The sequence below is a fragment of the Pongo abelii genome, chromosome 16 (genome assembly GCF_028885655.2).
Source record: "Pongo abelii isolate AG06213 chromosome 16, NHGRI_mPonAbe1-v2.0_pri, whole genome shotgun sequence".
NCBI classification, from domain to species: Eukaryota; Metazoa; Chordata; class Mammalia; order Primates; family Hominidae; genus Pongo; species Pongo abelii.
This window is the reverse complement of record NC_072001.2, coordinates 85,575,288-85,600,554: the sequence shown is the minus strand read 5'-3', so window position 1 is coordinate 85,600,554 and position 25,267 is coordinate 85,575,288. Positions and strand designations below refer to the sequence as shown.

At 37.1% G+C, this 25,267-nt stretch overlaps 1 protein-coding gene across 1 annotated transcript in view; it reads left to right on the top strand.

Moving 5' to 3' along the window:
- EFL1 (elongation factor like GTPase 1) overlaps positions 1-25,267 on the top strand; it is a 131,817-nt gene that overhangs the window by 48,935 nt on the left and 57,615 nt on the right.

The window sequence follows — 25,267 nt, the reverse complement described above, 5'->3', positions numbered from 1 at the left end:
GATACACCTTATTAAGCTGCCACAGCCAACTTTATCAGAAAGGACATTGGAAGAATGGAAAACAACCTACTTTTGTTCATAAGCCTTCCTTGAGATTACTGTATTGCTCAAATTAAATGGAACATGAGGTATAAGATCTCCAGCATGATGCTCAAGGGAAGGAAAAGGTATTCTGCTGAGTGAATGGTTTTTATACGATCTTCTCTAATTAAGGCCTCGTGTTTGTGTTCTTTCCCTAGTAGAGGATGAGAATGTGGCATGCATTAATTTCTGGTTTTCTTTTTTCTTTCTGTTGCTGAATTTCTAGATGCTTTCCAGGATTGAGGTTAAGTGGTGTATAAGGAGAGATACCAGTTCTCTCTCTTCTGCTTTCCAAGGCAGCCTTGGCTCTGCCATATGGTACGGGGAAACAAACCTACTATAAGCTAAAATTTTTCATTTATTCTTGGAGAAGAGATATACCTTGATGTCTTTTACTGACCTTTTAAGAAAGTGAGATGGTAGCACAACATGGGGTAAGGATGAAGGTGACTAAATCTTTGTTTACCAAATTTACTTAGATAAGACTAAGCCTGATGGACAACCAACCACTTTGGGACAAAATGGATTGAAGAGGAAAAGCCAGATTTATTTCCTATAAGAGTTAGGATTGTATTTAGCTGCAAGTAACCAGAAAACCAACTGCATAGTCTTAAACTTCACTCAGTAGAAAGCCCAAGGGTGGACAGTCCAGGGCTGGTGTCATGACTCTTCTGTGTCATCAGGGAGCCACTGGCTCAGCATGTGGCTTTTGTCCCCATAGAAGCAAGATGGCCTTATATCCCTGAGAAGCATACCCACATTCCTCGCAGGAAGAGAGCACAAGGGTCAAGACCTTCTAACAGGATTAATGTTTTTATTTGGAAAGAAATGCCTCTCTAGTGACTTCTGTATATATTCTCATTTTTGTAATTTTGTCGTATGTCTACTCCTAGCTGCCGGGGAGGCCTGGGATTGAGTGTTTTACTCTTCCAGCCTCTGTAGTTAAGGCAAAAGATATTGGGGTTGTGAATGGCTTTTGAATAGCCAGTCCACACTCTTAGCTGCATTCGCCTTCCATTCACCTGGTGATGCCTGAGGTGCCTCCATTAAGGTTCTGTTTTCTTTACATTAAAGAGAAAGATAGTCCACCAGAAGGATTTTGAGTGTAACACTGAAGGAATTGGAATGCAGCCAGCCACTTTGATGGGGATTTTTGAATTGAAACATATAGTAATTGTTTTTCTTTTATTAATTGAAATCTGATTGAGTCCCCTGCCTGACTGGAAAGCATGAGTATACCAAAATTCTGGCCATAGTTTTGCCACTAACTAGTTATATGGCCTCAGGCCAGTTATGTAACCTTGCTGGGCTTGTTTTCCCAAATGATTTGGACTAGAGCAATGATTACTAATACTTTTTATGATAGAAATAGAACAGCCACTTTTAATTTTTTATGAGAAGACTGTGGATTCCCAGGGATACTTTTATTTATCCTAACCGGGATTTGTCATAATCCTAAACTTTAAAGATAAAACATTAAATAACATTGCATGGAGTATATTTTATTGCTGTAGCTATAAAATACTAACAAAATTGTATTTGTAATTTTTTTGGTAAAATACAAACAGAATTGAGGTTTCAAATTGTCATTATATGATGGCAGGTTGACATCCTAGGTGGAGATGGAGTGAGGCAGACATTTTTTACTTAAGTCATGAATATCTTCCCTGGATTTTGTCAGTTTCCCAGTGGCTTAAAAAAACTAGGTTATCTTCAAGATCGCTTCTAGCTTTTAACATTTAGACTGTGTTTCTTAAAGAAAACCCTTATTTGAGTAATTAGGATATTTCCCTCCCTAGTGTTTATTAGGAGGAAGAGTAAATGTTTTGATATGATTATTTGGGTTGATTGATAACCCATTTTAATGGCTTCATTAAAACATCTTGAACTGGTTACCTGCCTCAAAGTCATAGAATTACTTTTTAGGCAAATTTTACTTGTTCCTTGATTAAAAATATGTAGCATATGTTAGCAGTAGCAGCAGTCTCATAAGCCAGGGTGTTTAATAAAAGCAACTTTTCAAAGCTAGGAGTAAGTTTAAGATAGGACAGAAGAGGCCAGAGAGTCTAGTGTGTGTGTGTATGTCTGTGTGTCTGTGTGTCTATGTGTCTGTGTGTGTCTCTGTGTGTGTGTGTGTGTGTGTGTGTGTGTGTGTGTATTTTTTTTTTTTTTTTTTTTGAGACAGAGTCTCACTCTGTCACCCTGGCTGGAGTACATTGGCACAATCTCAGCTCACTGTAACCTCCACCTCTCAGGTTCAAGCGATTCTTCTGCCTAAGCCTCCTGAGTAGCTGAGACTACAGGCATGCGCCACCATGCCCGCCTAATTTTTTGTATTTTTAGTAGAGATGGGGTTTCACCATGTTGGCCAGGTTGGTCTTGAACTCCTGACCTTGTGATCTGCCTGCCTTGGCCTCCCAACGTGCTGGGATTACAGGCATAAGCCACCGCGCCCAGCCGAGAGTCTGGTATATTAAGGAATGAGAAGAAAACTGCCCAAGAGAAGGCTAGCTGGCAGCCACAGGTAATAAATGCTGGGATTCCAGCTTTTGGCTTTCTAGGGTGAGTTGACTGAGACCAGGTATGTCAACATATTTTTTTTTTTCTTTGAAACAGATTTGTCTTCTCAGGTAGTTTTGAAATGGAAAGAATAAGATGGCTGCATTGGGCTGAAATAATCTATATGTTCCAATTACCTGTTGTTGTATAGTAATTAATACTCAAAGCCTAGTGGCTTAAAATAAAGATGGTTCTTATTTTTTCAAGCATCTGCCATTCTGTCATGGTTTGGTGGGAATAGCTTGTCTCTTCCACGTGGTGTCTATTTTTTTTTTTTTGGAATGGAGTTTCCCTCTTGTCACCCAGGCTGGAGTGCAATGGCGCAATCTTAGCTCACTAAAACCTCTGTCTCCTGGGTTCAAACGATTCTCCAGGTTCAGTCTCACGAGTAGCTGGGATTATAGGCAACCACCACCACGCCAGGCTAATTTTTGTCTTTTTAGTAGAGATGGGGTTTCACCATGTTGACCAGGCTGCTCTCGAACTCCTGACCTCAGGTGATTTGCCCGCTTCTGCCTCTCAGAGTGCTGGGATTACAGGCATGAGCCACTGCACCTGGCCCCACATGGTGTCTATTGAGATGGCCCAAAGCCTGGGGGCTAAAGTCATATGGAGGCTATCTCAAGCACATGTCTGGAGGCTGATGCCAGTTGTTGTCTGGAACCTTATTTGGGAGTAGAACTAAGGCCTTTCCATATGGCTGCTTGGCTTCCTTACAGCATGGTGGCTAAGTTTTACAGGTGAGCGACCCAACAGGGAGAGCCAGGAGGAAGGTATATCACCTTTTATGACCTAGCCTTCAAAGCCTTCAGCCCCACTTCTGCCACATTCTGTTTATTAGAAGTGAATCACTGCAGCTGGCCCATGTTCAAAGGGAGGGAACTGACTCTGCCTTTTGATGGAAGGCATGTCAAAGTATTTGTGGATATGTTTTAAAATGACCACATTGCTAATCGTAGATAATTTCTTGTTTCCTTTTGCATTTTAACAGACTCATGAAAGGACACATATAAAGAGATGTTCATAGTGATCAGGGCACACCTGTAAACTTCATCTTTTTTTACTTTTGTTAAACTTTGAGAAAAAGTTGTGATTCCTATTTAATAAGAAAATAGTGGAGACCAATATGATTGGTACCCATATGCTTTTCATCATAAATGATACGGAGTCAGTAAATTTATCAAGTGCTGATGAAAATTTTTGTTGGAAAAGGAAATGAAAACATTACATGGCATTCTTGGACAATTCAGCATTATTCAGTCAACGTCCAAAGGAAAGTTCTTTTATTGGCACTTGAAAAATGCAGATTTCATATTTGAACTCAGCTATAAGTCACTTAGAAAACTTACATGTGCTGATAAGTGTAGAATAGATTTTGTGGTCTGGAAATAGTTGATTTAAAGTTTAAAGTTATTTAATTCTAACCTGATGTTTATAAAGTTGGTATAGATGGGACCAGAGAGACCTCACCATGTTTAGCACACAATAGCCTTTTGTTCTTTTCCCTACTGAGAATATCTCTAAAAATAAATATTTGCTTCAGGCTCCTATTAAAATGTGAGGGAAATTGAATTAGGATTCAAAATCTTTAGCCTTTTCATATACTTCTTTAGATATCTTCCATATGGTTAAATCTTTAAAAGTTCAAGGACATATTCTGAGAGGAAACATGATATTCTTCTTTTCACAGCATGAGGAAAATAATAAATATTAATTAGCTTTTTTCTGAACTGGTTTTAGTTCTGCCATGGTTGGTTGCTGGGTCAATAGGAAGTCAGTGTTGATTGTGTGTGTGTGTGTGTGTGTGTGTGTGTGTGTGTGTGTGAATCCTTAGTCACGTGGAGTAACCTAGGCTTCAGAAACCTCTGAAGGGTTTCACTAGCAAATTTGATTTAATTTATTTCAAGGGAAAGCTCAGTAGAATTTGGTTCTTAAGACTTTGTAATAGTTTTATAATGTTATAAATTCACTTACTAGTGAATTTCTTTTAAATGTACTTTATTATTAGCATTTCCATTTGAAGATAATCTATTTTAATCAGTGAAAACCTTATAGTCATTTCTTAGTTTTAAGAATTTCAACTGATTTTAATGGCTCTTCTTTTACAGATAGTAATGATTTTATTCTCTTTTTTCCTAATAGTTGTGTGTCATATTTCTTTTTATTTTCATATTGCTTATAAGAATATGGTACATAATAATAATTACAGTTGCTATTTTGTCTAGTTCCTTCCAGACTTTAATGGGAATGCTTCTGGTGTTTTAGTTTCAGGTTTGCTGATGCCTGTTGATTCATGATGTCTCTTATTTATCGTGCTGGGAAAGCATTTTTTTTTTTTTAATCATCAGGAATGGATATTGAATTTTATTGATGCATTCTTCACATCTGAAGACAGTTATAGAGTTTTTCTCCTTGCTGTAATTGATGTCATGAATTATATTTAATTTCCTGATTATTAAGGCGTCCTTGCATTCCTATGTAAAAAAAACAGCACTCGATCATTGCATATTCTTTTCAACCCCTATTAGGTTCAATGTACTAGGATTTTACCCAGAATTTTCTTGCATTATAAGTTAAAATGGCCATTATTTTCTTGGTATCATAATACTAAAATGGGAAGCTTTCATTTTTTTACCCTCTATAGCTGCATTCTCCATTTGGTAGCCACTAGGTACATTGACTTACTTAAATTTAAATAGATTGAAATCAAATAACATTAAAAGTTTACCCATCAGTTGCACTAGCCATATTTCAAGTGCTTAATAACTTTGTGTGGCTAATGGTTACCGTATTGTATAGTGCTGCTCTTGAGAAATGTGTATATGATGTAAGAATTACCTTTTCTTCAAAAGTTTTGAAATAGTTCACTTGTAAAACTAACTGGGCTTGGTGCATAAAATACTTGATTCTTTCTATCTGGTAAACTTTATCTTTCTCATTTGCAGTTCTGTATATTTGTGTTTTCTTGTTCGATTTCTTTATTAAAAAATTTGTCTTTTTATTTTAATATAGTTTTATATATAGTTAATTTTTTAAAGTTTTTTTTAAAAGATAACTTTCAGTATAGTGCAAACCATAATATTCATCCATTTGAAAATGCAGATAAGGCCGTGTGCCATGGCTCACGCCTGTAATCCCAGCACTTTGGGAGGCCGAGGCAGGCGGATCACCTGAGGTCAGGAGTTCAAAACTAGCCTGGCCAACATGGTGAAACCCCATCTCTACTGGAAATAGAAAATTAGCCGGGTGTGTGGCGGGTGCCTGTAATCCCAGCTCCTCAGGAGGCTGAGGCAGGAGAATCCCTTGAACCTGGGGGAGGCAGAGGTTGCAGTGAGCCGAGACCGCGCCATTGCACTCCAGCCTGGGTGACAAGAGTGAAACTCCTTCTCAAAAAAAAAAAAAAAATCGATCAATTATTCTCAACTTTGAAAATGCAGATAAGCTAAATAAGAGTTATTGCTTACTATAGGGGTAACCATCAGTCTTTTTCTGTCCATATATGTGCATATTTTTAAAAATTATGGTAAGAAAACACAACATAAAATTTACCATCTTAACTATTTTAAAAAGTACACAGTTCAGTAGCATTTTTTTAATTTAAAAATCATACTTCCTATACTGTTTTTTAACCTGTATATTTTTCTCTTGGAGACAATCCCTTCTTTGAATATAGCTTTCCCTGCCTTCGTTTAAATGCATTTGCTGCAACTTTCAGAAGAGTGTTAAATAGTGGTGCAATAAGAATCTTTGTTTCATTTGTTAAGTTAGAGGAATTTATATATACATGTTATCTATATATGTTATATATGTATATGTATGTATGTGTGTGTATATATATATGTATACACACACACACACACACACACACACACATAAATATATATATATATATATGTTACCCTGAGGTTATGGTTAGTTTTTATAATGAAAAGGAAGTATCCTCCTTTTTCTGTTTACTAGGTTAATTTTTAAGATGTGGGTAGATAATGAGATTTATTAAATGGTCTTTTCTACATCTTTCAAGTGACACATACGAGGGTTTTATTTTGGATCCACTTATGCCATGAATCATATTAACACATTTCCTAATATTGTCAGTTTTTATTTCTGGAATACAGTATTAGATGAGTGTATTTCAACTATGTTATTGAGCAGTGAACTCAGTTTGTCAGTAGTTTAGTAAAACGTTTATATTTGTAAGTTTGGTCTGTAGTTTTTTGTGTATATTTGTATTTGTGGAGTTTCGATATCAGCATTATATTAGGTGCATGAAACAAATCACAAATTAGGGGATGGTTTTTATTGTTCTCTAGTCTGTTTAAATGGCATAGCAATTTTCTGGTCCCTAAAATTTTGGATATTAGCACCCATGAAATCAGCTATATTTGATTAGTTGTTAATTGTTATTGTCCCTTTCAGGTTCTTTTTACTGTTTCTTATGTCAGTTTTGGTACTTTATGCTCATAGATAATCAGATTGACTATCCAGTTTATTTGTAATGGAGACCAGTATTAATACTGATTATATTCATGACAATAATTAACATCAGTTAGGGCTTACTATGTGCTAGAAATTATACTAAATATTTGGAAGTGATTATCTTCTTTATTCCCTGCCAAGTGAGATACATACATTTCACAGATGGGAAAATTGACACAAAGATTAAGTAACTTTCCATGATCTCATAATAATATTTATTAAGATGGGATATTTATCTACTTCTGTATCTGTAGTTATTTAATCTCTTTGTTTCCATATTACTTGAGTTTTTTTCCTTTTCTCTTGATGTCTTATTGATGATTTGTTACATTGTATCTTTCCTTCTGCCCTTAAATAACCCATTCTTTATATACTACAATTCTTCTAATATATTATGTATTATCTTTAAGTCTTGGTTCCTGCTTATCATAGATGACTTTATATTTTAATTTTCTAATTTAGATTTGGTTTGTTTTTTTCTCAAAGGAAATCATTTATGGTCTGAATCGTAGTATAATTTGGAATGAATTTCTTTGACTTGATATGCTATGTTCTCTTTATCATATTTTTATGTGTACTCTAATTCAATGCTTTGCAACCAGTGGATTACAGTTGCCTTTTACAGATGTGACACGCCACTGATTTCTTTAGCTCTTGAAGCTGCTGAGCAGGTTATGGGAAGGTGGGAGTCCCCTTGTCTATCACCCAGATCAGATTGTTAGCATACAGGTTGATAAAATGCTTATTTTACAACTTAAGATGTGTCTGTTAATTCTCATTTTCACTGTCTGAAGTAACTGGCAGTGACTATATAAGTTCTTTTGAATACATAGATTAATACAGCTTTATAATCTAATAACTGTTTATATACTAATAAGCCCATTGCTGCCATAGATATTATATAAGACAAAGGATTATTTGATGGGAATTTTCTTCCCCTCCATCTTCAAAGAGTATATTCCTCTTTTACTCTTAAATGACATTTAACAATGTAGAGGCCAGATAATTAGGGAAGATGAAATAAGAGATAATTGGAACAGTTTTTGTTGAAATTTGTCAGTTAAAGAAAGGAGCAAAATGGGTTAACAGTTTGAAGGAATAGTTGAGTCAAAGGAGTGTGTGTGTGTGTGTATGTGTGTGTGTGTGTATGTATTTACTGGAGTTTGATTATACTTGTTGTATCAGTGGAAAATAGGTAGGAAAAGAGGAAAGATAAAAGATGCAATGAAAAACTTAAATGATTAATAATACAAGGTTTATAGTCTCTCCCATCTCAACAATGTAGAAAACATAGCCATTTGTTAAGAAGGAAGGTTTGGGACAGAATAAGATTCTGAAAACTGGTAGGTGCATGGAAAAGCCACAACGAGCATTTGCTAGCAAATCATTAGATTATACCTTGACTAAATTGGACGGTAATGAGGTTCTGGGAAGAAGTAGAGATGGGGAGTCCAGTGAGCATTACACAGACATTGAAATATAAGACTGTCTTGAGTAAAGTGCCAGAGGGACTATAGGCTATTCATGATTTGGGGCTTCCCTAGTTACAAGCTTGGAGGAAATGCTTATGAGACCATCTTCTCTCAAGTGTTAGGTCCTCTTGCTTCTTGTTGGGAAAGAGGGGACAGTCTCCCCTGCCATAGAGCCACCTCCTGCAAACTCAGCTGATAGGCTTGTTGCAGTTTTCTTCATTTCCATCTGTGGTTTGGCCCTACTAATCCTATTTCAGGTACGGTAGTTGAAAAAGTGAACAATTGTATTTAGAACTTACACATAATAATGAATAGACTGCAGATCATATTTTCTTCCAAAGATATGCTGGAAACATACTTCGTGAGTTGAGTATTTATCAGCATAGTTGTCATGCTAACACTGGGCAGGCCAGAGAGGCCAGAGCCTGGAATTTAGCTAAACTAATAAGACACTAGCAGGTCAAATGTCAGATATAGGAAGCAGGAAAGAGTAGGTGGGTGGTAATGGGCCAAGCAAAGGTCATGCTCAAGGAACAGATAGTGAGACATTTGACCTCTATTCTTAGTATTTTTGGCACATGACAGAATGGAGAAATAATTTGACATTTATATGGTTTCATGCAGGTTGGGAAGATATCCTTGATGGTTCACACAATAGTCTTCTGGTTGATAAGTTCAGATTTGATTTTCTCCAACAGAAAAGCAAGTGATTGTCAAAAGGGCTTTGAAGAAGGTGGAAATATACTCTCTTACGCCCATAAATTGATATGGTCCGATTGGAGTGCAAGTTGTAAGGCAGGGGTAAATTGGTTAAGTAGATTTTTTTTTTTTTAATTTCCAAAAGGAAAGGTATTTTTTAAAGACTATGAAGATAGCTTGGGGGAAAGGTGATTTTCAGTTATAACAGTAAGTATGAATTTTGAGTAGTGGCAGTTATTATAAAGACTTGACAGGTCTTCCGGTCTTTCCAGAAAATGTAAAGTACATGATTAGGAGAAAGGTGATGTTGGATAGAGAAACATGTTTCTAGTATGACCTGAAACATGATATGTGGCAGACATTAGATGTGAAGTAATCAAGGAAATGCATTTTAAAATCTCGGTGAGATGTCCTTTCATAACTATTAAAATGACAGAAATGTTAAAATCTGACAATGTTCTGTGTTACAGATATGGAGTAGTTCAAACATTTGTAAACTGTTGTTGTAAATTGATATAACCACTTTAAAAAATACTTGACAACAGGGTGTAGCAATCCATTCACTTCTAGGTGTATATCTTAGAGGAGCTTTAAGTACACTCTTAAACAAAGAGACAAATACAAGGATATTTATAGTAACACTGTTTATGAAAGCAGAAAAAGGGAAGCACCCTAAATATCCATTGGCAGAAGAATGGATAAGTAGATTATGGTGCAAAATGGAAGATTATACATTCGTGAAAATGAATGAAGTACATTATATGTATCAACTTCAGTCAGTCTCACAAATAGAATTAATTTTAAGAACAAGCAAGTTGCAGACCACTTATATAAAGGTTAAAAACATGTGACCAGGCGCGGTGGCTCACGCCTGTAATCTCAGCGCTTTGGGAGGCCAAGGGGGAGTGAGTGGATCACGAGGTTGGGAGTTCAAGACCAGCCTGGCCAACATGATGAAACCCTGTCTCTACCAAAAATACAAAAATTAGCCGGGCGTGGTGGTGGGCACCTATAATCCCACCTACTCGGGAGGCTGAGGCAGAGAATTGCTTGAACCCAGGAGGCAGAGGTTGCAGTGAGCCAAGATCGCGCCACACGCCACTGCACTCCAGCCTGGGCGACAGAGTGAGACTCCGTCTCAAAAAAACCCAAAAAACAAAACATGTACATGCCATATATTGTTTAAGAACAGATATATATGTAATAAAAAATAAATAAATGCACAGAGAAATAAACAGTAAGTACAAGATAATGGTTATCTTGAGAGAGGACATGACTGAGGAGAAATACACAAGTATTGGTTAAGGTCTGTTTCTTAAGATGAGTAGTGGACCTTTAGTGTCTGTTTTAGTTTTCTTTTACCAGTTTTTATATCTTAAATATTAACAAATTTTTTCTTCAAAAAATTAGGGAACAGTGCGGTGTGGTGGGTCACGCCTGTAATCCCAGCAATATGGGAGACTGAGGCGGGTGGATCACAAGGTCAGGAGTTAAGAGACCAGCCTGGCCAACATGGTGAAACCTCATCTCTACTAAAAATGCAAAAATTAACCAGGTGTGGTGGAACACGCCTGTAACCCCAGCTACTCGGGAGGCTGAGGCAGGAGAATCGCTTGAAACCAGGAGGCGGAGGTTACAGTGAACTGAGATCGCACCATTGTACTTCAGCCTGGACGACAGAGCAAGACTCCGTCTCAAAAAAAAAAAAAAAATTAGGGAACACTATTAATATCTTTCCTTGAGTTTGTTGGTGGTGTCTTGTAGAATTTATCCCATATAATTGAGTAGAGAGGTAAAAAGTGTTTAATTTGGAAATAGAATATTTTGGGTTAAAATTCTAGTTCAGCTAACTTTTTAGCCTTGTAGCCCTGGGCAACAAGCCTCTCTGATCCTCTTCAACCTCTCTGATCTCTTCAACCTCTCTGATCCTCTCTTCAACCTCTCTGATCCTCTCTTCAACCTCTCTGATCCTCTCTTCTGCCTCATCGATCCTTGGTTTCTTATTTGTGAGGTGAGGATCATGGAAGGCAGCTCTGAAGATCCAGTGGGATGATGGACATTATTTCATTTAAAAAAAATACCAAAAGGCAAAATGTCAATTAAGCAACATCATTGTTATCACTGATTTCCTTGGGAAATATTATCATTAACAAATAGACCTCCAAAGTCACACATAAGGAAAGAAAATGATAAGTGAAGCACTTAATTATGAAGATTAAAGAATGCTTTCCCCTTTTAAAAAATGTCATTTGTTTAAATGCAATTTTTTTTATCCAAAGAATTTAAGTAGGCTACTAAAAAAAATAGGAAAAGAGTACTTTTCTGGGGGAAAAGTACTCTTTTGTTCTAGTGAAGTTGATCTGAAAGATGTCCTCCAGCAATATATGTAGAAAAGAAATCAGATTCACTGTCTGTTGCTGAAACTCTGACTTTCCCTCTCCATTCTTATTCAATGTTGCAAAGATTCAAAACTTTTTGATAGCTTTTAAGAGGAAGTTTGAAATAGCAGAGGTGATAGAGGGAATTAGTTTTTCTGAGAACCAAGGCAAAAGGAGTGAATCCTTAAAACTCCTGAATTGTCAGCATTGATGTTGGAGCCCCACTCCAGATTCGGGTTGGAGTGTGACTCCACAAGTAGACGTTTTGAAGAAGGAGTGGCTGATGCAGAACCTGTGGCTTAAAGTAGGAGGAGGGAGAGAGTTTTCTACTGAGAAGCATATGTATTAATACAAGCTTAAAGACAAAGTGGAGAAGGAAACAGTGGTAACCATATTGTCCCAGATTCTCCTATGACAGGCCATATGCCTGATCAACAAAGCCATTAGCTGTGTGGGGTAGATTCAGAGTGAAAGTTTGAGTTCTTCTTTTTTTTTTTGCAAGAAGTTATTAACTTTAAAAATGGGCATATGTTCTTCTAAAATGATATTCTGACAAAATAATGGTTCACAAATACAAAGCAGCCCACACAATTGCAGTATAATTTGTTTTATTAAAATAAAAGGATATATTTATTCTTTTAAGATATCGTTTACAAGGAAAATCCTCAACTGAACCTGCAGAATTATGTTAAGAGCAGTAGGGGCTGAAAGCAGGTAGATTCTTCCCTGGAACACAATATGTTATGGTCTTTTAGAAAACACTTGGCCTTTTTCTGGTTTTATACATGGAGTGAGGAGAGTTAGTTCATCTTTGCCTAGGGAAGAAAGTCCCCCTCTCCTTTGTAGATGAGCACAGAGCTTTTACCTTCCTAACACTCAGACCTGCTGATTTGGAGAGGACTAACTGCAAATTCCCTAAGGACTGCGCCTCCCAAGTCTTCACACTTAATATTCCTGGTGAAGATCTCTTGAGTGTTCAGTGTATATTGGTTGAATGCATGAATCAATTAATCACTTAATAAGCTTAGGCGAGGGAATACATGAGCAGCCAGAAGCTATTTAGTGTGCATCATTTATTTTCTTCAAAGTTTAAAATATTCTCAGGCAGCCTGGGCAACATAGTGAGACCCCATTTCTACAAACAATAGAAAAATAAAAAAACAGGCATGGTGGCACTTGCATGTAGTCTCAGCTACCCAGGTGGAAGATGCTTGAGCCCAAGAGGTTGGAGCTACAGTGAGCTGTGATCGTGCCACTGCACCCTGGCCTGGGTGACAGAGTGGAACACTGTCTTTAAAAAAAAATTCTAAAGTACATAAGGGAGATAGGAAGTATAGAAATATTTCTTTTCAGTATAAATCTACTGGAATTTTAGGTGAAAGCAAAATACTTTCTTGGTCTGAACATTTCTTATTAAAGAATATCAGGGTAGTGATGTTTTAATGTGTTAAGATTATTCAACTCCCAGAGCCAAGATGATGTTATCACTGGGGATTTTTTGTTTAGCTCAGATAGTACACTGAAACTAACTGGTTCTTCCTGCCCTCACTGTGTTTTGGGAGGCTCCCAGGTATGTCCTGGACTGAAAAAGGCGAGGCCGTTTGATGTTAGAGAAGCAGAAATATTCTGAGTATCTTTCTGTTCTTTTCTCTGTGCCGTGGTCCAGTCAACAGGAGGGGAGAACATTGTCCCAGGCTTTTGTAAAGCCAAGATTACCCCCCAGAAGCTGCTTGGAGCCGATTTCCAGTCTCCTGAGCTAAGGTTGCTCCCAAGGGAAGGCAAGACTCAATTGCCTCTGCCTAAAGTTGTTATTTTGTATAGTATTCTCATAGGTGTGTTGTATAGAGACTTAAGCTCCACTAACACTTTCTCTCTTTTTTAAAAAAATTCTCTTATTTTCTACCATTTATCTTGGCATTTGTACTCTTTCTTGCGTTTTTCTTTGAATGTTTTACGTTATATAACTCTCATGTGCCTGGCTAAGCCTTTCTAGGGCATGACCCAGGTAACGCATAAGCTGGGTATTCAGGTTTATTTTTTTCCTGATGCATAGGTGTTGTGCCAGCACAGTATATCAAATAAACTTGCCCCTGCCCCGCTTCCTTCCCCATGTTTCACTACCACGTTTCCCACACATACTGTAGTTTGTTTCTGGAGACTGTTTTCTATTCTGATGTATTTGCCAGCCTGTATTGTTTGATTTTGAGGGTATCAATAATTCATTTTTGAATCTGGTTCTGTCACTTTTAGATTTAATAATTGGGGGCTATTTTTAAACATTTATTCTATATGAACTTGAAATGATTTTATCTCCTGCGATACATTAAATGTCTATGTTAAGACATCTTATTTACAGAAGTAAATTATGACCACTGTTTTACTGTAAAGGTAATTATATAGAAAAAGCTAAGCAAGTTGCCTTCCTAGGGCTGATTCCTACAGGTGTTATTGGTGTATTCTTCCAGACTTCTATCTATGCATAATACATGAATACATAGTAAGAAATAAATTCATGTGTGTGAATTTAAATAAGTTCACTAGGGAGCTAAAGCTGGGACTGCAGCTTAAACCCAGCATTATGTGGTTCTGGTTTCTTTATTATTACCAAATGAATGATTTGAAACAGTTAAAATTATCCCAGTACTAGTCTCTTTTGAGGGAGCAGCCTTTTCCATTTTCAAACAAGGTCTTAATTTGCCAGCCGCAGTCCTAGCTGTCTCCAATTGAGCCAGCAGGCAGCAGCCAGAACTACTTTTGCCTGAGGGTCTTCCCTGAGACAAAGGCTTCTGCCCTTGGCCTTCTTACTCTCGGATATTTGTGAAGCCCAGGATCTCTCTCTCTTTCTCCCTCTCTCTCTCTCAACTTCTGGAGCAACCAACTGCTATCTTAGTGGCATAAATTAATTCTAATATACCTGGGTGGCCTTTAATCTAGTTCCGTTTTTCAAGGTTTTTGCCTTTTGGATAAGACCTTTTCCTGTGTTGACATATCCTCTCCCTAATTTTACCTGTTTTTGGACTTGGGATTTGGAGGTGGAGGGATGTGAGAGAGGGAGGAAGGAATATAAGATGTCTTTTATAAGCCTTCCTTTCTCAGGATCCAAAGATTTTTAAAAAGAAAAAAAGCAGGTTTTTGTTTTTTTTTTTTTAATGCAGTGAACTATTTTTTCCTCTGAAAAGTGAAATTTTTATTGGCTTAATTTTATATCCTAATCATTTACTCACATTTATTTTGTGCTTACTATATGTTTGGTTCTATATTGACCACTAGGTTACGTTTCTCATACTGAGTGCTTAGTCTTCCAAATTATTTATAGGTGCTTCACAGTTTTGATCACAAACTAGTAAATAAGGCATCCTCTGATAGGAGAAGCAGCACTGGATTTTACCAGTGGGACCTCTGGCAAGTTGGCCACTTTGTGGGAATTTCCAGACCTGAATCTGCATTTGTATAGAAGGAAGTTGAGGTAGATGAATCTCTATGGCCTTTCTTTGTCTCCTAGTTGGTTTTCCAGGATCCTTCCTCCTTTTCCACTGCCCATGTCTTGGGTTTTCCTATATTTCTTAGTTGCGTTGCTTTTTTCAGTACCCTCTGTGCCCTCTTCTCTATCTGTGGATTGCTTTAAGTGACATTCAGACAGCCAGAGGTCCAGAGGCCATTTGACATAGAGGAATTCCATCCTTGCAAAGATCTCTTCTCATAAGCAGGAGTTTTTTGTTTTTTAAACAAAACAAAACAGTTATCCTGATTGGATCCATGAGGACTAGCTCACTTGGCTTTGCCTCGGGAGAGGTCCAGAATGGCTTTCTTGGACTTGAACGAGCTCAGAAGCATTGGCGCTCTCTCGTTTACACTGGCCTTGATCTTGGGTAGAGATTGAACAGGCTGAAGCCTCCTCTCTGAAGCCATCATGGGATGGTAAAAGGCATCTGCAATGTTCCAGCTCTAGCAGGATCACAACTGCACTGAGATGAACACAAGGGGGCAGCCTTTCCCACAGATTTTCATCAAATCACAGAGAAACAAAGAGTGCAGTTTCAATGTGAGTGCGTGCATGAGCCTGTGCTCTGTCCACACCAGTGCCCATGTGTAAGACGTGTAGCCTATAACTCTGTTTATAAAGAGCATTAGGGTGAAGGGCATATGAATGCTGAGTAGATTTTGTGCTTCACTGTGCTACAGTTTCATTAACACAACCCAGGCCTCCTCAGTGTAGGTATAGACTATATCCCCCTGCCTCGCCCAGTCTTACACATGGCAGGCAGGCAGGTTGGCAGGTTGGCAGGCAGGGCAGGCAGCAGGTAGGCAGGCAGGCAGGCACTTTTTATTATTGGAGGCTTAGAGATGACTGAATCATTAATGTAGAGGAGTTGAGATTCATTTAGCTTGCTGTTTCAACCTGAAGAATGACTTCAAAGCAGTCATTTAAATTTATTTTGGCGTTTTTTTCATTCTCCTGCTCCTCCTACCCCTTTTCCAGCTACTAAAGGCATTGTTTCAATTGTATATATTTTCTTTCATTCTTGTTTTCTCTTCATCTTGGAAATTGAGTTATGACACCTTTGGTTGTTTCTAGTTGGAAAAAAGCGTTATTATGAAAATATATGCTGTTTAGTGAGCAAAGAAGCAGAATATAAAATATCACTAATATCCTGAACCCCCATGCAGTTAGAAGCACATTGTCCCTAGTTTTGTTTTATGTTTCCCAGATGACTGTTAATTTAGCAGTTCAGCACATAATTGCATTGATGATCATATTTCTAAGGATTTGAGTCTATTGATTCAAGTGTAGAATTGAAGTAAAAGTTGTTATTCCTTCACTGTTGTATCTGAATTTGTCTTATTATTTGACTCTATAATGGCTGGAAGAAATCAGATATGCTTGGAACTCAAAGGTAAATTTTCTTTCCCCTGGGAATAGGGGTGGAAGGGAAAGAGGAACATTTTTTTTAGCTCTAAACAAAATGAGCAATTAGTAGATTTATTGTATAATAGTTGTTTTTCTTCAAAACCACAAGCCTTCGATTTTCTAAAGTGACAATAGTAAATTTTCACTTTCTAAACAGTTTACATAATCAGTTTCACTATATTTGCATATAGTTTGTTAACTGATACTAACAATGATGCCACAATTTTTTTTTTTTTTTTTTAGATGGAGTTTCTCTCTGTCGCCCAGGCTGGAGTGCAATGGTGCAATCTCGGCTCACTGCAATCTCTGACTCCTGGGTTGAAACGATTCTCCTGCCTCAGCCTTCTGAGTAGCTGGGATTATAGGCACCCGCCACCATGCCCGGCTAATTTTTGTATTTTTAGTAGAGATGAGGTTTCACTATGTTGGCCAGGCTGGTCTCGAACTCCTGACCTCGTGATCCGCCCACCTTGGCCTCCCAAAGTGTTGGGATTACAGGCGTGAGCCACCGTTCCTGGCCGAAGCCACAATTATTAATGCACTTGAAAGATATATCAAATTAGATTTAACCAACGTTTATTTAGTACCAACTGTATGCCAGGTGTTCACTGAGTCAGTTTTGTTTGTTTTCTTACTTAAGCTTTGAAACAAACTTTAGTGGTAAATTTCTCTTCATTTTGCATATTAAAAAACTGGAAGGATTTTGACTTGCTCAACAAATTACACTATCCCAGCCATTGCTTATTAGCTATAATTTTATTTTCCGTGTAGTTGTGTAGCTGAGATTATTTGAAATACTGTTACTTATTCTTCTCACTTAGTATGATTATTAAAAATGAAAATATGCTCTAATGATTTTTGATACTCTGCATATAGAACCCTTGAGTTTCATAGGTTCTGTAGGCCCTTTCTCCTATAAATAATCTGAGACTTACAGAGAGGTTGGGTCTCCTCCAAGCTTGGGCAGCTGATAGTTTGAGAGTTGATCTAGAACCCGGGTCTTTCCCTTTGTAAGGGGCAAAACCACTGGAAAGGACAGGCAAAGAAATAGCTGGGCTCCTCAAAAGGAAGAGAGAAGCTGACAGTGAGGATTTGTCAGTTCTGCTCAGTTTGGAAAGAGACCCTTCACTGTCTGCTTCTTCTGACCTCCCTATGCTTCAGTTCTCAGCACTCCTGAATATACCACGATTTTCATGCCTCTGTGTCTCGGCACACGCTGTCTCTTCTCCTCAAGTGTTCTTTCTCCCTTCATTGCCAGCTCAAATGTCACCTCCTCTTGGAAGCCTTCCCCAACTGCATCAGACACATACATCTGTCTCCTTCCTTCCTTTGAGTTCCTATACTTCTTTTAATAGATCTCTCTTAGAACATTGATTCCTTTACATTGTTTGTGTTTTCAGTTAGTGTCTCGGAGCTCCTGGGGCAAGGGTCCTCATTCTTCAGGCATATCTCTGACGTTGAGCCTGGGTGCACTTTACTAGGATGCATGTTCAAGTGTGGGTGGGAATGAATAAATGAATGACTGCGTGCTACCCTCCCAGGTGCTGCTTCTGAGCACAGAAATGGAATAGAAGTTTGAGCAGGAGGAAAATGGAGTCTGTGGAAGTTCTAGGAGATATGCTTACAGTTACTCATTAGTTTGTTGGCGTTTAGCTTCTAGGTTACATATGGGAAAATTGAGGGACAGCAAATCACAAAGAGAGACTGGAGGTCCAGCTTATTAGGAAACTTGAGTTTCTAGGATGTGGCCACCAGCTTGTGTACATCTTCATTGATTCTAATGTTCACTGTGTTCCCCAAGAATTAATTTCTTCCAAGGGCCTACATCAGTTTAGAGGTGTAGAACTTGGAGTAGGCAACGAGGTTGGGTGTGTATTTTTCTTTAGTAGATATATTAATCTGCCCAGACATGAGATACCCTAGCACTGTTCACAGCCTGAAAACACAGCTTTAAGAGTTTGTGGGTAATAGAACTTAATTAGTCTTACTTAAGTCTTTCTAAATATCTTCACTCCTCAGAGTAACTTTGAGTGTTTTCTGGATTTGAGTTTGGCTCATTAAAGTCTGATTTCTACATAATTCAGATACATCCATAGTTTTTTGTATAATACATTTGAAAATTTTCCCCTTGTGAGATTAGACAAGTTTATAACTGAAAGAAAGTTCGTTAAACCTATGCTAAAATATAAAATTGTCTTTAAGAAAAGCCCAAACAGGTAGAAAGTGACAGTTTATTAATGTAATTATAACGATAATTTGAATGTATTGATATTGAACAATACATGATATAAAAATACAGTATTTCCCAAGGCCACAAATCATTACCAAGTTTAAATTTATTTTAAAATATAGCAGATCCACAGTTTTGTTCTTTGTAGTCATCATAGAATTTTTTTCTGTATCCTATTTTGTTTTCTTTGCCTCATTGATTACTAGATTCCGAAAACATTGATTACTAGATTTTGTGGAAAAGTAGAAAAGAAGCTGAGCATTTGAACCCACTAACTTCATCTCTCTTTTTGAGTAAAGCAAGCTATTTATTTTCATAACTAGGGAGGCCTTACAACGTGGGTTGCTGAGGACATCCTGGTTTATGCCTGTCATCTTGGAGAAGTTATTAATAGTGTCACCTTTCACTGTTTAAAATCGTAGCTTGGAGGATGAGTTGTATGTGGTCACCCTTATTATCACTGATCTATTCTGTCCTTGATTGTTTTATGCTTTGATTTTAATAATTCTGTAAGTGCATTTTTGACTATACTTTTCTGCATTTTTAAATTCTCTGATGTTTTGGAAGGTATATCCTATTTTATTTCTATTAATAGCTGCTTTTTGTGTTTTTCAGGTCATTCTTTAAATGTAAGTCAGTACTGAAATGTTCTCCTTTGTGTCCTACCAATTTAAGACTTAGACATTATAAGTTCTTTGAGAATGGCACCGGATTCATTTTTGTGTCTCTGGCAGTATTTAGTAATCTGCTTTGAACAGAGTACTCAAGAAATATTTATGGAATGAATCTTAGGAAGCAGTTTGGTTTTATCAAAATGAAGAGCGAAATTTGGTCTAGTCTAGATGGTGTAGATACCTCCCGATAAAGGAACTGGGATTGTGCTTGGGCTGAAGATCCAGTCCGCCCAATGGCACTACTGACCAAACCCAACTGTGGAAAAGATTTCAATGATCTGTTTTAAACTCACCTAGGGACTCCCAAGTGAGTTTTCAGTAAAGTCTTCTTCAATTAAAGTTCTTTCTCTAAGATTACACTGCTGCTAAGTATAAAGACAAAGGAATTTTCCGGTGCCAAGCAAAGACAGACAGAGAGTAGCCTGGTTCGGCCACTGTGGCTGCTCACCGTGTTAGCGTCAGCACTGTTTTCCAGAATGAGGAGAGTGAGGGCTGCGAGTTGGGTGGGAGAGCCCAAATGGAACAATAGTTTGCACGGCATGTAAAGAATTCTTAAAAGAGGTTGAAGATTTTTGTGAGCACATTCAATTGATTGAGCCGTGTGTATTTCCAAATAATAGATTTGTCCTCTTAATTTAAAGTAGACATATAATAGAAAGCTAGGTGTATTCCCTGACAGTCAATCACTTATGAGCCAGAGGAGGGAAGAATGACCTTTCTCAGAATTTAAGTTGCAAAATACGCCTTATCCTCTGATAGGCAGTTTACAGTGCCTGACAAAATGAGTCATCTTGTTGTTTTGCCAAATTTTACTCTAGCTAAGTGCCTCCAAGCTTAGGCAAAATAAGGACAAGTTAACTGTTCTTAAATGTAATAATGCCATGGACTCTCATGAATAGAAGCCTTTGATAACTAGAAAATAGTTGTCTTTGACTTTGTGTTCAAAGTATAGGGGTTTCTTATCTGTAAAGCTGGAAGGGGATATAATTGGTTATAGATAAGGAAGGATGTGCATGAATTGAGTACAGGTATTTTCTAAGTCCTAAGTTACTGCACAGCTGCTTAATACAGTGTCTAATACCTGATGGTGGTGCTCCATATGTATTAATGGAATCTAAATTTCTTTCTCCACCAAGATCTCTGTCAAGTATATTTGATCATTAAGTTAACTGTTCCATTTTCAGGATCCAGTAGTCACAAACTATAGCAAAATCCTAGAGTGTTTTAACTTTCATTTTTAAAAAATACATAATTTGAATTTTTTTGTTTTAAAAGCAATACCTATTCTTTGTTAACAAATTTAGCTGGCACATTTTTATTTTGGTTTCACTCATTTGAATTTCAAAAGTTATATATGCTTATTGTGAAAATCCAGACAATAAAGAAGTGTCAAAATAACAGTCTCCTCATCTTTGCCACCACTTCACTGACATAACCATTGATCACAAATCACCTTATAGCCTTCCATAGTTTTTCTTATAGTGCTCCCCTCCCACAGGTGCTTTTGTACTTTTTTTTTCCTACCTCTTTCTTTCTTTCTTTCTTTCTCTTTCTTTCTTCCTTTTTTTTTCTTTCTTTCTTTCTTTTTCTTTCTTTCTTTTTTTAATAAAAGTGGTATTGAATGTATTATCAGTTTGGTGCAGTTCAACAGATATGTATTGAGCTCTTGCTTACACAGTGTCAAGAGCCACTGTGCTATGAGTGTGTATAATCTCTGTCCCTGGGCAATTTCTCACATTCTCTTTTGTCCTTTTTCAAATTCATTACTGTTGCTATTCTCTTTATAAGTTCGCAAGGGCTTTCCACCTCATGGTGTTGTGAAACCCAAATAATGTAATGTTTATTAAAGCACTTAGTTAAGCATAAAGCAGTGAGCTATGACTGCATGATTACTAAGAATTGGTTATCCATGAATAATTCTATTTTTTGTCATTGCCAAATCTGCTCCCTCTGCTTATATTTTAATTATTTCAGTAGGTTCCATAGTTTTCAAAACACCTGATTTTACTTACTGTATTTTTACTGTTTTTTTTTTGAGACGGAATTTCACTCTTATCACCCAGGCTGGAGTGCAAGTGGGGCGATGTCGGCTCACTGCAACCTCCGCCTCCCAGGTTCAAGCGATTCTCTTGCCTCAGCCTCCTGAGTAGCTGGGATTACAAGCACCCGTCACCACATCTGGCTAATTTTTGTATTTTTAGTAGAGATGAGGTTTCACCATGTTGGCCAGGCTTGTCTTGAACTCCTGACCTCAAATAATCTGCCCACCTTGGCCTCCAAAGTGCTGGGATTACAAGCATGAGCCACCGCGCCTGGCCTGTAGTTTTACTTTCACATACAGTATGCCCAGCCTTCTTTGTCTCAGCAGATGTTTTTTAAAAATTCCTACTAAGTGTATCTTTAACAATTTTTTTCTTCCATATTCTTGGCTATATTTGATAGACAAGATATAATAGCAGATATTATGAATTTCACTCTGTTAACATGTGTTTTAGAGTCTAAGATTTCTTCTAGCTTGTATTCCATGTTCATTGTTGTTATTTTATCACTAACTAATTAGTTACAGCCAGAGATTTTAACTCAGTCGCAAATATAAAGTTCTTCTTTGTCAGAAAGACCACACACACCTCTTGAAAAGTTACTTTCAGATTTGATCACATAATTTCCAAGTGTCTTCCAAGAAAGTGAGCATGATGGCCTTGAGTGAAAAACTGTGGCACTTGACCAAAACCTCAGTTTGTTTCTAATCATGTATGGATGGAGTGTAATTTGATTAAAGGTGACTGGCCTGAAATGATCCCAGTAAGATGCTGAACTGGATCTGGATGAAAGTCTCACTATTTTCTGCCCTCATGCAAGCACTAAGGAATCACTGAAATGAATGAGTTTGGGATTTCATGTCCAAATCCATTTTTAATACTACCACCTTATGTTTTCATAGTACCGTATGCTTTTCCAAATGCTTTTATCTATAGTATTTGATCTGTGCAGTCTGCTTTTAGCTTCTATATTTCAAAGGCCAGTAATGGTTAGGTTGGAAGTAATACCTATCAGAATAGTGACTTTGAAACTTTGAAATCATTTCCAGGTGTTTTAGATAGGCTACATTTGAGTGATGAAACTTTAAACTTTCTTTTTTATAAAAGAAAACTTTACTGCTTGAAGTAATCTTTTTAGAAATTAGTAGCCCCAAAGATTTCAGGGTGTGTTGTATTGTTCTTCTTTTTTACAGTGAATGGGTGTAACTTACTGCAATATGAATAATGCATAATATTTGTAGGGAAAAGTAGGGAAGTAGCCAAGGGGAAAAGATGGGACAAAGAAAACTGGGAGTTGTCTTCAAATATCTGAGGCGATGGAAAGGAATTTTAAGCAATTACTTGACAAAATAAACTCCCCCCCTTTTTTTTTTATTACAGTAGGGATGCCAATAAGATGGAAAAACAAAAATCAAGGAAAGTTGGAGAATAAAATAATACCTGCACAGTATATATAATTTGGTGGCATTGTTGAGGTTGTACTTGTGATCTAATATCCATTTGTAAGTGTTTTATAGATATTAAAGTTAATTTGCATACATACATATATATCTGTGTATATACACATATAATAAATCCAGATATACATGTATTATATATCTATGGATAATACACATACATAACACATGTATAATAGATACTCCTATTAATCAGTATTATCACTTAGATTACTCAAGACCTGGAATATATATTTGGAACAAAAGTAAAATCCCTTATTGTGATTCTACTTGCCAGGCCCTTACTATTTTATACAAGTGACTGGATCACTAACATGGCAAATAAATTTATAATAAAACTAAAATCTATCCTCTTTTTTTTAATGGAGGCCACCGATTTGAACACTTACACCCTATCTGGCACAACTCTTTATGACTCACAAAACAAACATAGATACTTCCCTCTCTTGGAATGAACATAGAAGAATCCATGGACATAGAGAAAGATGTAGCATTAAAAAGTAAAGACCAGTTTGACCGACAAAAGTGATATTCCTGTCTGAAACAGACTTCTTGTACAAAACAGGAGAAAACTGAGAAAAAAAACAAATGAACTGAGAACAGAAAAAGTTTGTGGAAATTAAAAACATGGTTACAGAATTTTAAAACAAAGCAGTGAGGAACAGATTCAATACTGAAGAAACCTGAATCAGTGAGTGAGAAGAAAGCTAAAGAAATTCTGATAGAACTCAAAGGAAAATAACATGAATTTTTTTTTTTTTTTTTTTTTTTTTAAGGCAGAGTCTCACTCTGTTGCCCAGGCTGGAGTGCGTGATCTTGGCTCACTGCAACTTCCGCCTCCCGGGTTCAAGTGGTTCTCCTACCTCAGCCTCCCAACTAGCTGGGACTACAGGCACACGCCATCCCCCTCTGCCTAATGTTTGTATTTTTAGTAGAGACGGGGTTTCACCACGTTCGCCAGGCTGGTCTCAAACTCCTGACCACAGGTGATCTGCCCACCTCAGCCTATCAAAGTGCTGGGATTACAGGCGTGAGCCACTGTGCTCAGCCCAGAACATGAAAATTTTAAGTGAAAAGACTGGAAACATGAAAAATAGATATAGATAATTCAATATAAATAGATGTATATACTAATGTATATGTGTGTGTGTGTTTATACTGGGAAGAATAATAAGAGAGAATTTTTAAGGACTTGGGCTGTCATTGAAAGAACACCCTTACTAACAGGCATAGTTGGAGTACAGGGCAGACATTGGGAGAAAGAAGACCCTTAACCTAGACCTAGAAATAATCCAGAGAAAAATATGAATTTGAAGACTAAAGAAAATATTCCAGAACATCCAGATGGTTTGAAGCAGGATGCCCACTTTAAAAAATAATAGTTAAAGAAAAGAAAATGAAGTCAACATCAAGCATCTCTTCTTGGCTGCAGAATTTGAGAGGAAAAAACATATGATTCATGAGTTGTCTAATCTTCTAGGCTCTTAGAATGTAAGCTCCATATGGGTAGGGATTTTTATCTACTCTTCCCTACTGTACCTCTCGTATCTAGAAAAACATTTAGCACATGATACATACTCAGTAAATACAGTCATGCATTGCATAACAGTGTTTCATTCAGTGAAGGATTATGTATATGATGATGGTCCCATAAGATTATCGTATCCTATTTTTACTGAACCTTTTCTGTGTTTAGATACAGAAATACTTACCATTGTCTGACAATTGTTTATAGTACTCAGTACAGTAACACGGTGTATAGGTTTGTAGCCTAGGAGCATTACGTACCATATTGGCCTAGGTGTGTAGTAGGCTGTACCATCTAAATTTGTGTGTAAGTATACTCTGTGTTCACAGAGTGATTAAATTGCTTAAGGATGCATTTCTCAGAATATGTTCCTGTTGTTAGCGATGCCTGACTGTATTTGTAGAGTGATTGGATGCATGCGCAAAAAAAAAAAAAACATAAACACATTCTCTAACATTGCAAAATCTCACAAAGTTTAATTGATATACCTTTCCTTTTAACAAAGAACTGCTTAAAATAGTACTGCAGCTAACCAAGAAATGAATTATAATGTGAAACAACATAGAGGAAAGAATAGAGAACAACAAAACTGTTAATGTGTACAGGTTAAGCCAACTAAGTGTTTATATAGTTTCTCAAGCTTAGGTCTTTTTAAAAATAATTGTTGAAAGGGAAGAGGCACATTGTTTTAAAAAATCTGAATGTAGAATCTTTGTTTTAACAAAACCTGGAAAGTAGATATAGGAGGGTTGTAAGGTAAAA